At 38.9% G+C, this 15341-nt stretch overlaps 1 long non-coding RNA gene across 1 annotated transcript; it reads right to left on the reverse strand.

The window, feature by feature from the left end:
- Positions 1-73: 73 nt before the first annotated feature.
- Positions 74-3471, reverse strand: LOC148866185 (uncharacterized). The gene is made up of 2 exons (XR_016109813.1): positions 3047-3471; positions 74-280 (listed from the first exon to the last, which is right to left on the reverse strand). It is a non-coding gene; the product is annotated as an uncharacterized LOC148866185 (long non-coding RNA).
- Between the last annotated feature and the right edge of the window lie 11870 nt (positions 3472-15341).

Below are 15341 nucleotides of genomic sequence, written 5' to 3' on the forward strand. Positions count from 1 at the left end.
ACACATCCATATTGGTTCGATACAAACGATATACAGGACACATTTTAATTCGTAGCATGTCTCGTACCACCACTAACCGATACCGATACGATACACCTGTATTGTGTCAATATTTAAATCCTTGGTTCCAGTCAGGGTTGTTTATACACATTCATCTTAAAAGTAGTATAGCATAAAATAACCAAATATAAGCTTACAACAAGCAGATCATGCTTACCCAAAAGATGAAGGAAGAATTCAAGCGAATCCACTAAAAAGGACACCAATGAACTCCAAATAGCTGCAAAGAGAGACTCATAAACCAAGGATATAAGAAAGGTGATAAATGATAGAAATTATGCATACAATTATGCATAAATGTTCTAATAAATAACTGCAAGAAGAGGATATTTAATAGATTCAGCACTGAAAAGAAAAGAAATGAACTAGTAGCATTCTTTTGATCAGCAAGAAAACGGTTAACATTTCATTAGATAAGTGTCCAGTCACCCAAAATTACAGAAGCCACAAAACAATGCCCAAGAACAAAAATACTATAAAACCCCCAAGAAAACAAGTTAACGCTTCATTTCATGTAATATTTTCAGAGTATATTTGTAGTCAAAAGAATGGGAGGAAGAAAACAAGCATACTACAGCTTAAAGAAAAAAGAAAAAGGAGGAAAAAGTATAAGGAATATAGGAACCTAAAACTACTACTCACAATAAGAGCAAGTCAGCAACCTTAATTTCCCCGATTAACACACAGAACTAAAAAGAAAATAGAAAATGAAGAAGACAGATAAGAATACAATTAATATGGATCTATTTCTTTCTTCTTTAGTGTATGATTGTCCACGCCAAATGCATTGACATAATTCACATGGTCAAGCTAATTATCATGAAAAAGGCCATTACCCAATGTTAGTCTCATCTATCTGGGTAATGATCAAAGGTTCAAAATTTCTTCCATTATTACAAATTACCTTTGTTTGCATGAGTATGTAATATACTAAAAGCATCTATTAGACAAACATGTAGAAGTGAAAGGCTAAGGTAAAACCTAACCACAAATATATCATATCTATGGTACAGAAAAAGATTGGAAATTATCCTTACAAAAAAGGAAAACATCTGTTCATGTACAAGAGAGAGGAATCTGTACATTACATATCCACAAGAAACAAAAAGGAAAACATCTGTTCAAGCGGCACCATGGGTCCATGTCATTCATAAGCCCCATTGTAGCAGATGGATGCATAAAAAAGTGTCAGTATCACTCCCCTATGATCCTTGTAACGGGCTGAGATCTCTATTGTCAATGAATCGGTTGTTCCAGTTAGACCAGAATAAACTGTCAGTATCACTCCCCTACGATCTCTTAAAATTCCCCCTATACCCAAGGAGCAGGGCACAGGAGCTTCCATCAAAGATTTTTTTCTTTTTTTTTTTTTGAAAAAAGTTAAGCTAAAATTTTATTAAAAAGAAGCCAAATCGTACAACAGATAGGTAGGGCAAAATACTAACAAAAGCCCACTCCAGGGACCTCAAACATTCCACAACACTGAACCATTACAATATGGGGCAATGGTAAATCAGCAAAATCTCTAGATACTGATGCCCAGGAACCAATTCTGCCAATCACTTCATTGATCGACTCCTCCACACATCTCAATCTCTGGGGAAGATTCTATTGTTTCTGTAAGCCCAAATAAATTGTCTAAATGATAGCTGCAGGTATAAGCTGCCAGAAGATCTTCCCCTTGGCAGAACAACCAATGTGCCAAGCCCTTAGAAGATCCAACACGGTATGAGGCAAAACCCATTGCAAATTTGCAGCACCAAGAAAATAATGCCAGATTTTATGAGCTAACTGGTAATGCAGAAATAGGTGGTTAGCATGATCCATTGGTTATAGAGTTCACAGTTCTGGTCAGCTATCTGTACCCCTCTAGATTGCAGGAAGTTTTGTTGAGGCATTTCTCTAACATGGCTGACCATAGCAAGAAACCCACCTTGGATGGGTGAAATGAGTTCCACATAACAGAAGAGGGGAACAATGTATTGCAAGCACTGCTAAGAGATTTTGCAAAAGACTTGACAAAAAAGAGACCATCTTTTCCCATTTCCAGCACCACTCATTGTCTCATCATCGCAACCTGGTCTCAAAATCTTGTTCAATAGCCTCTAAAACAAGTCTTAACAGGTTAGTTAATTCCCAGCCATGCAGCTGTCTTCTCAATTTAGGGGAGCTTCCATCAAAGTTTAATTTAATTCTATTGTGGCTAGGGAAACCACATAACTTGCACTGCCAACTCCAGTGTAGAAGAAGCTACTATTTCTCCCCATCCTCTGATGTAATCAACCATAAAATAATCATTGAAGACTCCAACCATTGTTAAAGGTGCAGACTCCTTCAAGAAGGTAACTGACTTAATCATAGTTGTCAAGGCGTTGCTTGGGCAAATAGGCAAATAGGCAAATAGACACCCTTGGTTGAGATCCTTGGCTAAACGCCTTGACTTATCGCAACAAGGTAGCTGCACACTTAGGCAACCAAAATGACAAGCTGGGCACCTTATAATAATATCATTCATATTGCGACATGAGCATTTTCATGCCCTAATATCCATGATGCTACACTAAGTAGAGATGTAAAGTTGGAACTTCATACTAGAACGGCTTGATGGTAACAGTTTTCAATTGTTAAACCCTTCGATTTCAAATAGTTCCCATCCCAGTCTCCAATATATGTTGCATAAGCACTTCATCGTTAAAATAGCTTGAATATTTTCATACTTCTTTTTTTTTTTTTGAAGAAGAAGAAGGTAAAGTATTTGAAACAGGTTAGGACCAAAGAGCAAGAGGTAATAGCGTTGGAGAAAATTTACGGAGCAAAATCCAGACAAACCAATATATGGATCGAGGAAAAATTTAATCGGCATCACATAAAATCTAAAACGCATTTTCGCTTCAACGTGCATGCTAAACTCGTATATGTACCTCAACAGTTCATCAGTCGCAATGAAAATAATAATTCTCCTCAAAATAATTCAATATTTTCTTACATATCGAGATAAAATCCATGCCCGCATTGCAGCTTCGCCCCTCGATCTATCCCCGCTGTCCGTTACGGCCTCGAGGCAAATCGAGCATAGCATGAAACCGACGATGCACCACCAACGATAGCCCTCCACCGCCTCCAAAAGATCGGCATCTTCCGAGTCCATATCTTCAATCAAAACCCTAAATTGTGGGCGAAAACATTTCAAAAAATCTCTGCTAAGTTTACCCACACAAACACGAAAATCCAGTAATCAATCGTTTCCTCCGCATTAACAATTACGGAAATTATCGAGAGCAAGAACCCAAAAAGCCCTTGAAAACGAGCGAATCCTTCGCAGAATCCCAGATAAAATAAGAACAGAGATTGTTTACAAAAAGAGGCAAAATCTGAAACCCTCTCTCACCCCCTCCCCCATCGCTCTTCTCCGAAGCTAGAACTCTTCTTACTCTTGCCCCGAACTATATATAGTGAGAGGGGAAAACACCAACTCTGGTATAGAAATTACTCGATGATCTTTTCAGACCGTTAAAAAAATCAATTGCATGCGAGGATAGAGCGTGTGGAGGATTGCAGAATAACTACCACGACTCTTACAACGGTCTTATAAAATTCGAATTGCTACGTGTCCTTCATTCTGTATCATGTGTCCTGTCTTTTAATCGTCGGTGTCAATATGCAATCTTCTCGTAAGATTGTGAATGGCATTATTATAATGTTTCCTTTGATGGTTAAGGATTTGCCATCCTTATTGTTTTTATTGTATTGTTGATTGTTGTTTAGGGTTACTCGTAACATTCGAGTGTTGCATGGGGTCCACATGATTAGTTATGTAACAGTCGGTATCAAAGCAAGAGCATTCACCTTGAACCCTCTCAATCGCCCCATATTCAATACAATGAAGAGCAACTGTGACATTGCTGATGACATACTATATGGGTTGCATCAAATCCATGACACCGATGAGGTTGGACTCGACGAATTCGCTAGAACACAAGCCGCAAAGGGCCATACAACTAAAGTTAGCAAGCGTGACAAATCAGTCGACCAACTAGCTAGCATGGACATGCGCATCCTACTTTGCGAGGCAACAATAGGTGAAACCAGAGATCGGGTCGATGAACTCCACCACAGCCTGGAGATTGTTGAGAATGCGGTGGTGGAACTAGAAGGGTGATTCAATCACCTTCAAAGAGATGCACACCACCTTACAATGCTCGGGAGCGGGGCCTTCCCAAAGTAGCCTATAGGGAATGCTAGACAGATTTCAAGCACAATTAGGCGAGATGAGAGATGAGATGACTCTCCTAAAAAGGGCGGTAGCCAACTCTACTAGCACTTCAGCCACCCTAGCTCCCATGCACATAAAGATCTTCAGCCAGATTTCAAGCACAATTAGACAAGATGAGAGATGAGATGACTCTCCTAAAAAGGGCGGTAGCCAACTCTACTAGCACTTCAGCCACCCTAGCTCCCATGCACATAAAGATCTGTGAGCCAATACCCTACTCGGGTGCTTGGGATGCTAGGGAGCTTGACAATTTCTTGTGGCAACTAGAACAATTGATAAGAACCCACTAAACGACTTGCTTTAGGAACTCTTAAATCAAGTTGTTATGCCACCCAGAAGCTAGAAAACAAGCTGTAGTTGATCAGATTATAACCTTAAGGAAACTAAGTCCTTAAATAATCCAATCTTGAAGACGCTACAAAGGATTATCACTCCCTTGATAAGTCAAGATATTGTATTCTACCAAGAACACAATAAGGCAAAGCTAAGCTTGTTGAAAATACCACTGTATTATTGATGTTTTTTCGTTTTACATAGTTGTGACCTTTATATAGGCATGTAAATATCATTATCTTATAAGGAAATTCCTAATTTTATAGGAAAACTCCTAACTAATGATTATCTTATCAGGAAACACCTAACTGATGAGGATCCCTTTAATTTAGGAAAACAAATCTACTTTGAAATAGGAATCATTCTAAAAGACTGCAACTAATGACAATTAAGCATAGAAAAGTCAAAGTAAACAAAACAAGATAAAAATAAGCCCAACAAGACAAAACAAGCCCATCAATACATCTTTGCATATGAATTGGGCCTTTTCTTATCATATCCATGCACCGAGCCCATCAAGCTTTGTTCTTCAAGTTCTAAGCCTTGCGCATCGTCTTGCACATTAAGATAGGTAATTATCTTTGGTGAAGCTTTGGGAACTGCTAGAACAGTCTTAGAATCTTGTAGAACAGCATCTTTGTCACGCACTTCCATGATTAAGCCTTGTAAAGCCTCTTTCATCCCCTTTGTTCTTACCCTAGTCATTGGTCCACCGATTTCTTGCAATGTATCTTGAGAATATTTGGGAATATTAGCTTGAGCCATTTGGCCAGCACCTCGATCTCCATTAACAATATTTCTCTGTCGCTAGCATTATTGACAACCAAACTCAGGTACATACAGCCGCTATGTATTTGAATGATATTGCAATGTTATGGTGGCATAGGTGTTGTCAAGACATTGAACATGGCACCCGCACCATTGACACCTGGGCTGGATTCAAGCATGAGATCAAGCATCAGTTCTACCTTGAGAACGTAGAGTACCTGGCGTGTAGAAGAATAAAGAACTTTAGACATCAACAATCGCTACATGACTACGTTAAAGAATTTTCGGCCTTAACGCTTGAGATCTCTGACATGTCAGACAATGACCTCTTGTTCAATTTCATGGACGGTCTCAAGCCATGAGCTGAGCTTGAACTTCAACAACGTGGTATGAAGGACCTCGCCACAGCCATGGCCGTAGCTGAGCAATTTATTGATCTAAGGACACCTGATGAAAAAGACCAAAAGCCATCCAACCCACATACCATGAGTTTGAGTGGCGGAGATCAACAAGCGACCTCTACATAGGAAAAACCAGTACACACTGACAAGCCTAACAATTATCAACAAGGGATGAAGCCACAAAGAGCCCAAAGCTATCAAGGCCATTGGTACACTAGGAGACCTACGATTCCTCCCTCACCTTGTTACATTTGCAATGAAAAGCACTAGACTAGCGATTGTCCCATGCGGAAGAAAATCAATGCCCTCATCACCAAACTCAGTGATGATGAAGAAAGTGATGAGGAGAAGCCCACACCAACACTAAGAGTAGCTGCCCTCCAACTTATAAATGCCATGGTAAAGAAAGAGGTCACATCCAAGCGGTCCACCAAAGCTTACAAGGGGCTGAAATATGTAGACATCACCCTCAGCAGGAGGCCGACCCAAGCATTGGTAGACACTAGGGCCACCCACAACTTCATCTCACTTGGAGAGGCAAAGCGATTCGGCTTGACCACTACCAAACAAACAGGGTGGATCAAGGCCATCAAGTCGGGGGCCAAGGTAGTAGAAGGCATGGCCCATGAAGTAGACCTACAAGTGGGACTGCAGAAAGGCAAAGTAAACTTATATGTGGTTCCCTTGGATGATTTTCAAGTTGCCATTGGAGTGGAGTTCCTAACATAGGCAGAAGCAGCCCTCATGCCACACCTTGACCATTTACTCATCTTGGACGAGCATTCTCCATGCATGATCCCAGTGACATCAGCCCTCCAGGTACATGGTAAGTAGCTTTCAACCTTACAACTGTACCAAGAAACAATCAACCACGAAGCCAGTGTCGTGCCGACAAAGAAGACCCCCACTCTAACAACTCACATCAGCACCAGAACGAGTTGGGAAGTCATCACTAAGAAGAAGTCTCCCCCAAAGCCATTCCAGCACCAGTGCCAACATTAACATTAGCACCAACATCAATAGAAGCCACTTTTGCAGCAGAAGCCGCATATGCTCGCAACTGATGGACCCAAGAGAAGACCCAAGGCCAATTTCAACTATAGCCACACCTACTACCTCAATCATCGGGGAGAGCGAGTGCCACCCAAACCATATAGGAACCACATTCTCACCATTCCTCAAGCTGAACCACATAGTAACACAGTGAGCAGCCATCCTTGGGCAAAAATGCATGGGAACCAACACCCCAACAATCCAAACTATCATCTTGACCCTTACCTGGCCCAAACCTTCCCTACAACCAAACTGAACCAGCCAATATCATACTTTGAGGCCACCTAGAATGGACTTAGCCATAGGAACTCCCAACAGAACAAGCCATCCCAACCATACCACCGAAATATACACCTCAGCCTTGGACGACAGTCGGTTCATGGAACAACTGGAGAACCTCCCTTCCACATTAGCAACTCCAAGGGACCAGTAGAAGCCAATCTCCAAGGACGTAGATCGAATTGAGTGGGGGAGGTTGTCACAAGTGACTCCTTCACCACGTCATCAAGCACCTTCCAATAGGCTTTAGTGTGCCTTCATAGTGCCATCATGTGTGTCAAGGGTGAGGTATGCATGTATCTTGTAAGGGGGGACTACTAGTGGCATTATTGTAATTACTTAGTATGATTTTCCACCATTTTGATGTTTCCTTTTGTCACTCTCCCAAAAGCTTAACGTACTCTTTGAGGGGAGGTAGGTAGTCGAGTGAATCAATAGCGTGTAAAGGTTAAGCAGAAGATCCCCTTGATACTAAACTGTGTGCTCGTGCTTGCCATCCATTAATGCAATACAAATAGCCTTTTGACTAATTCGTGTGCCATCTTGTTGCCTTTTCTTGTGTTGTTGCTTGTTGATTAGACTTACTCATCACATTCAAATGATGCACGGGGCCTGTACGACTAGCCTTGTGACAATATGATAGGGATTCAATGGTAATCTACGTATGCAGATGGCAGTTAAACGGACATGGAGTGGGGTTTGGTGGTGATCACATCTCCGCCCCACAAGGGGCTGTTAGACAGTTATGCCCTTAGCTCCAATCAGATTGATGTACCTTTTGACATTTATCGTAAATGAATAAAGTACATAAATGATTCATGTCATTATGGTGTATTTCTGTGTAATACCCTTAAACTGGACACTTAATGAGACTCGTGTTAGTTTAGAATCTTTACAACCATTGAATAGATTTGGGGAGATTTATCCTGCCAAGGTTGACACTGATATACCACCAAGTTGGTTGGGGTAGCTTGTCTTACCTGCTAGGGTGAGACCTAAGGTACATGTAGTGTGAGTTTTCTTGAAACCCTGAACCGGACCGAAATTCTAGTATTACCCTAGACCTTGGAGATAGATGGATAAAGCTGGAATGTTACACATGACCCCTTGACTCGATTACAGTACTGCACTAGGCGTTGGATTGGGCTGCCTTTGATATGCCAATCAGTGAGATCCTTAGAGGGGGTCAAAACCTGGGTATGTTGGGACAGCCTAAAAATTCATCTGAGTGGGTGATCATAGTGACAGAATCAGCCCCTTTATCGGACAAAGTGAATGATCAGGGATGCACTCTCTCTGATGGAAACCTAAAACTACCGGCATTTGATTTCAACCATTGAAATTTGTTTTGCAAAATATATTTATATAAAAATATACATATATACATATTATGGTTTCAAAATGTTTGCAAAATGTTTTAATTCCCGGGATTCATGTGAGTAAAGAGTGCAACACTATTCCTTGCAGCCGAGGGAGAGGTCCTCTCTTGTCGGGCAGTGGTTAATCATTATGGGTTGAGAGGTTAAGTGTAAGACCATTGAGGGTAATACCTGATGGGCTAATCTTGCATCTGCCCACAGTCCTTGGGTTTTTATAAGGTGACTGGACCCAAGGACCATTTAGTGTAATTGTTGGGCCCATTAAGAGCTCATGGTGATGGACTCAAGGGTTCACTGTCTCCTACAATGAATTCGGCCAGACCTTGTAACAAAGGTTAGGCTGAACCCATGTGGCTGATGTGTAGATCAATGTTTGGGTCCCACACCATACAAGGAGAGCCAATTGGGCTGTAGGTTAAAATGTCAAGTGAGCACATAAACTTAATGTGCCTAAAGCCTAACTCAAACTGGGTTAATTAGATTAATTAAATAGGGGAAAATTTGGGTTTGGATCAGCAGATAAGGATAAGAGGATAAGTCCTGTCCACTTAAAGAGTCTAGATCCAAATAAAGATTTGGATCAAGAAACTCCTAATTTGATTAGGATTAAGTTGATCTTAAACTACAGATAAGATAAGGGGTTATCCTTATCACTTAAAGAGTCAAGATCCAAATAAAAATTCAGATCAGGAAACTCCTAATTAGATTAGGAGATTGTATTTTTAAGGCTATAAATAAGAGAGCAGGGTGGACATGCAAAACACACAACAAACATTATAGCAATCTGTAGAGTTCTTCCATGTTCTTGCCACCCCTACCCAGTTCGATCTCCACTTGTGGGAGTGATGAAGAATTGTTCTTGATATTGCTTCTTGGTAGAAGAAACAATCTGAAGTCATGCTCACCATCCCTCTACCCCATTCTTTCTAAAGAATTCGGTTCTTGCTGAGGAGTCGTCCTACTGATTCTGCTTCACCTCACACTGTGTCATCTTCAATGGAAGCAGTTTTTTGTCTTCTCCTTGGGTGTGAATACTTTCATTGGGAGTTACTGTTACTCCGTATAAGGTATATCCCTCTCCTCCCTTTTGGTTTCAGATCTGGTCCAGTTTGGTTCAAGATTGATTATTGAAAAGGCAGTTTTCTAAAATAAGGGAATGCGATTCCTAGATGGGAGAGAAAAATTTGAAATTTCACCCTGCCTTCCTGTAGGGTTCTGCCATCCATATGATGGATCTCTCATTCCTTCAGGTGGGGCTGCTCCACATCGGGAGATGTTCACAATACATGGCGGGGATGTGTTGAAGGGTAAAAATCTTATTTACCCTTCCATTTGCAAACTATCTTGATAGGCCGAGATTGATTTTTGAAATCAGGTAGGTATTCTTCTTATCATTTTTGACAATAGATTTCCACCCCTAAACTTGACATGCACTCTTATTTTTTATTATTACCTTCCACCATTTTACGCGAATCTTGACACTTGCCTTAGGTGAAGAGACCTAATTAATAAGTATTAGGTAAGTGTCTTTGGCATTGTTCCTTTTGGCATGAATCTCAACACTTGACTTAGGTGAAGAGACTTGATTACTAAGTCTAGGGTGTTCATTGAAGAATTTTTGTCTAATTTCCCCATATTTCTCTTCTTATCTTGTCAGGGACAAATTTGGAAGTATTTTCCAATTTCTAAATGGCTTCGACAATATTCAAATAACACCAATTTTTACTTCTATTACTTGCTACCAATTTCTACAAAATTCAATATTTTTTTATCAGTTTCCTTAACTTTTTCTGTTTGGGAATCTCTTTTAATGGAATGAAATTTTAAATTTGCTAGTGAAACTTTAATTCTACATATTTAAAGGCTTAGCTTCTCAATTTTTTTTTGAAAATTTAATTTTTTTCTCTCTTTCCTTACCCCCCAACTTAAGTGTCGTTGTCCCCAATGGCTTGACTAGGCTGATGCAAAAAGGACTTGTTACAAAGGGAACAATCAATAGGATTTTCGTGAGGGGTTCAAGGTCTGCCACCTGGTCTCGAATAAAAAAAAAAAAAAAAAACTCAAACCCTAACAGTAGAAACACTAAAAGCTACGTTGGGTTGCCTCCCAACCAGTGCTAAATTTAACGTCTTCAGTCGGATACATTCATGCATTGTTCTTATCTATAGTCCTAGATTTGCTTTCTTCCTCACACATACAGGGCTCAGATTGGGCTAACCAAGGGGTAGCTATGGCATCTAAAAGTTCATCTACTACATCCACCTTGCACTCATCTTCCCCGAGGTTTGGATATTTAGAAGCACTAAAAACATTTAACTGGAGTTTCTGCTCCCCAAATGAAATGTCCATTTCTCCTGATTTATAGTTGATGTTTGTATTAGCAGTTGCTAGAAACGAACATCCTAAGATTATTGGGTTATGGTTTAGTCCCTCAGTTGGGGTCATGTATAGGACGATAAAGTCCACTAGGAAGTGACAACCCTCTACCTTAACAATGACGTCCTCAATAACACCTCAAGGAGTCTTGACTAACCAATCAGCGAGTTACAGAATTACCAAGGTATATTTTAACTTTTCGATCCTAAACCTGTCGTAAATAATGGATGGAAGCAGATTTATACTAGCCCCAAGATAAAATAGAGCCCGATCAAAGGCGATTCTAGAGATGACACAACTAATGAGAGGAGTACCGGGGTCTTTCATTTTCCGGGGAAGTTGGTTTAAGAGAACCGCACTAACATCTGGCGAAAGCATCACTTTTTGTGGGGTTGATCATGACTCCCTCTTTTGAGTTCACAACTCTATCAGAAACTTGGCATAGGTCGGGACATGTTGGATCACATCGAGGAGAGGGATGTTAATATGGCATTTCTTGAATAACTTCATGATCTCCTCATTGCGAGTCTCTTTCTTCTTTCACAATGGCCCAACTTTGAGTGATTGGAAAGGGGACCACATGTCGGTTCACTATAGTCTTTTCTTCTAAATTTTCCTTTCCTTCTTCTTCCCTCTCCAACTTAAGGTCTTCTTGCTCCTTTTCTTCTTCACTGACTTTCTTTTTCTCATACGGGTATTCTAAAATCCTCCCACTCTTTAAGGTTGTAACGACTTTGGCATTTTCAAAACTAAGGGTTCTTAGAAGGTGGTTGAATTTGTTGTGGAGAAAAATCTTATGGTTGATTTCTAGGATTTGCAACCGGTTGACTCAGTAATTGCCCTACTTCTCTCCTCACAATGGCTTTGGCTAGCTGTCCTATTTGGCTATCTAATCTATCGAAGGACTGCTGCTGATTTAGAATCAGCTGCTGAAGCTGTATGAATTGATCATCAACTATATGGGTCCGAGGAGGTTGTGGGTAAGCCTGATAAGGTTGGATTGGTTGGTTCCTAGGGTAGATCTGCTAGAATTGACTCTATACTTGTGGCCTCTGAAATTGTTGGGCCACAGAGTTAGGCGGATGGTACTGTTAGGACTGTATGTAGGTTTGACATGGATAAGTCAGTTGAGTCCTATGGTAATCATTGTCCTCCCAATGAGTTTGGGCTTCAGACCATTGAGAGTGCACATCTAGCAAGGGGGTTTCTTGGGCTTGGGCCCCATAAGTGAAGTTGGGTTGATTTTCCCACCCAGGGTTATATGGGTGAAAGAATGGATTAGTATTGGGTTGGAAAAGTCTATTGGCTGCATGTACTTGGTCTGGAATGACTGGTTGACATGGGCTTGCCGCAAGGCACTAACTAACATGATGGATTAAGCTTGCACAGATGGAACATGTTGGATAGGATGACAAGGTTGGGAATGGGCTAAATTGTTGACAACATGCAAGGACTTGGTCAAGTCTTTGGGTCATCCCATTAATCTTGTCCAGTTGTGGCTCAGGTTGGAAGTAGTTTTTCATTCCACAAACTCCGGCAATTGAATTTATTTTATCTTATTTTGTTTTAACCCTCCTTTTTCTTCATTTTTTTTTGAAATTTGAAATTTAAATTTTACAATTTAAACTCAAATTTGAATTTTTAATTTTTTTATTTTTTTTGAAATTTAAATTCAATTTTAGATTTTGAAATTTAAATTCCTAAAATTTAAATTCAAATTTAAATTTTTAAATTTAAAAAATGCAATAAATTCAAACACACGACCTACAGGCTAAACTAAGGTTTCCTAAACTAGTGGTTCAATCAATGTGAATCCCCTTAGGTTCACTTGGAATTATACCACTTCCTTTGGTTAGCCAAGCAAGAGGTGGGGATGTGGGTGGCTCCCCTTACTCTCGCAAGGACCTAATTAAGTAACCATAAAACCCACTTAGGCTTAGCCATTTAACCTCTTTCCTTAGACACTAACTGCCAGTTATGGAAAGTAATCACAAGTTTCCCTAAGATTCAACACACTTTTGAACCAAATGTGAGGATCCCTAAATGATCTTCCTATCCAAATTTTAAATTAGGGTTTAGAGTGAATTGCACGTGAAGGGATGGTGGTTTTTGGGCCAAGGAAGGGTGATGAATCCCCACCTTATTTTATTTAAATTGGATTGTCCTTAAATGGATTAATGGAAAGAAACAAAATAAACAAAGCAAATGCAACTAATTACAATACATGAACAATTATTTCTAACATGCAATTCAATAATATAACATAAAATAATAAAACAAACTAATTAAGCAAAATAAACAATTAAAATAATAAAAAGAAAACCTAACCCATTCATAACTAACAATGATAATTTCAGCAATTAAATAATCCTAAATGATGCATGCTCTATCATATCAAACCCTAAATGTTCGAATGCAAATGCAAAACTTTTTAAAATACTAATTAAAAAAAAATATTTTTATTATTTTTATTTTTTTTAAATTCGAATTCAAATTCAAATTCAGATTTTAATTAGAATTTAAATTTTGAATTCAAAATTGAAATAAAAACTCAAATTCAAAAATTTGAATAATTTCCTATTAACAATTAATCATTCAATTAAATAACTAATTAAAGGGCAATTAAATAAAGCAACCAAGAATTATAGCAAACCGAAAATAAAAGGATTAATTATGCTAAAAAAATTAACAGCCACAAAAATAAATTCTAACAAGAAAAATCGCTACTCAATGGATTAAACAAACAAATAAAAAAATAAGAATATGCAGCAACAAATAAAAAAATGAAGTTTGTTTCTAATCTAAAAATAAAATAAAAAATAGAACTTAACAATCCTAAACATAAATTCACTCAATAAATTAAAAGAAAAAAAAAAGATCTAAGAACAAAACGAAAAAGAAAAAGTACTAAAAAAATAAATAGGATCTAGAAAAAAAAAGAAAAATTAATTAATAAATTAAGAATTCAAAAACCACTATTTTACCAAAAAAAAGTATTTCGAAAATAAAAACAAAAAAACCAGGATTAAATTGGGACGATTACACCTGAATCACAATCCCAATTTCTCTTCTCTCCTCTTTTCTTCAATAGACCATCAATGCTCCGATACCCCACCTTTTGCTATTACATTCTGCAAAATAAAAAAAAAACAAGAATTAAAATGAGATTGCAGATCAAGTAATCAAACCAAAATAAAAAAATAATGAAACAGATTCGAACAAAGAAAATAAAAATTTTTCTTCGTTGCTTCCTTGGCAATGACACCAAAAAATGGTGTGTCCGGAAGCGTGTCGTTAACCACTTCAGAACACCATTTTTAATATTTATAAAATTTCTTCGATTCTCAAACAATTACAAATGTAGTAAAATGGTGAGAACAGGCCGTATCCATAGGGAAGCAAGGGAAAATCATTATTTACATGAATCTGAGAAAAAGAACACAACCGTGAGTTGAAGAAACATTGAAGAACACAAAATTTAATTAATTAAACTGGAAAACTAGAATCCCAACATTGCTGAAAGTTAAAAGTGCATAAAAATAAATAAATACAGAAATAAATAAATGAAGGAAATGAAATAAAAAATCTTGTAATCCGATTAGAGGTAGTAATTAGATCTGTAGAAAAGAAAACGAAATTAAATTGAATGAAAGTAAATTGCAAAAAAGAAAAAAACAAAACTGGAAATGAAAGAACATAAATTAAAACTAAAATCAATGGTTGGGATCTGAATCCAAAGATGACAGTAATGGATTAGGTGAACTGCAAGCAGGAACCCCTCCTCTTGCCTAGGCGTCCTCCTCTTCCTTTACCCTTGAATTTCTCAAGATCAACCTTCCGTCTTACCCGGGGGTAGAATCCAACCCTTTCTCAGGAGCCCTTGGGTCCTTTTTATAGAAAATGATGGACATAACTGGGGTTAGAGAAAAAGAGGGGGGCAGTAGTTGGGTTTTAGAAAAGATATGGGCGCCCTAGGGTTTCTAATGAAGGGTTAGGATGATTCTGGGTTGATCCTAAGGCTGAGAAGAGAAGAAGAGGGTGCCCGATATTATGTAGGGCTGAGATTTGGGCGCCCAGAAATGGAGGGTGGAGATTAAGGCGCCTAGGGTTGAAAGGTGGAGATTAAAAGGAGTGGGTGGCGCCCTAGAGCAGATGGCTGAGATAAAAAAAAATGGAATGGAGGGCTGAGATCTAATGACTAGGGGCTGAATGGTGAGAATTAGAAGTTAAGTGGTGCCCTAGGGTTAAAAAGATAAAAAGAGAGTGCCCTAAAATGAGTGGTGGAGATTAAAAGGGATGGAAGGTGGAGATTGAGTAGCTAGGGGCGGCTAGGGTTTGCCAAGGATGAAAAGAATGAGCTAGGAGGTGCCCTAGGGTTTGCTAAGAGAGGGGAGCATGTTAATACAGTAGTAGGAGGGC

Source organism: Nelumbo lutea, chromosome 3, assembly GCF_056320005.1.
Source record: "Nelumbo lutea isolate HS-2025 chromosome 3, American lotus-T2T, whole genome shotgun sequence".
In the NCBI taxonomy this organism is placed as follows: Eukaryota; Viridiplantae; Streptophyta; class Magnoliopsida; order Proteales; family Nelumbonaceae; genus Nelumbo; species Nelumbo lutea.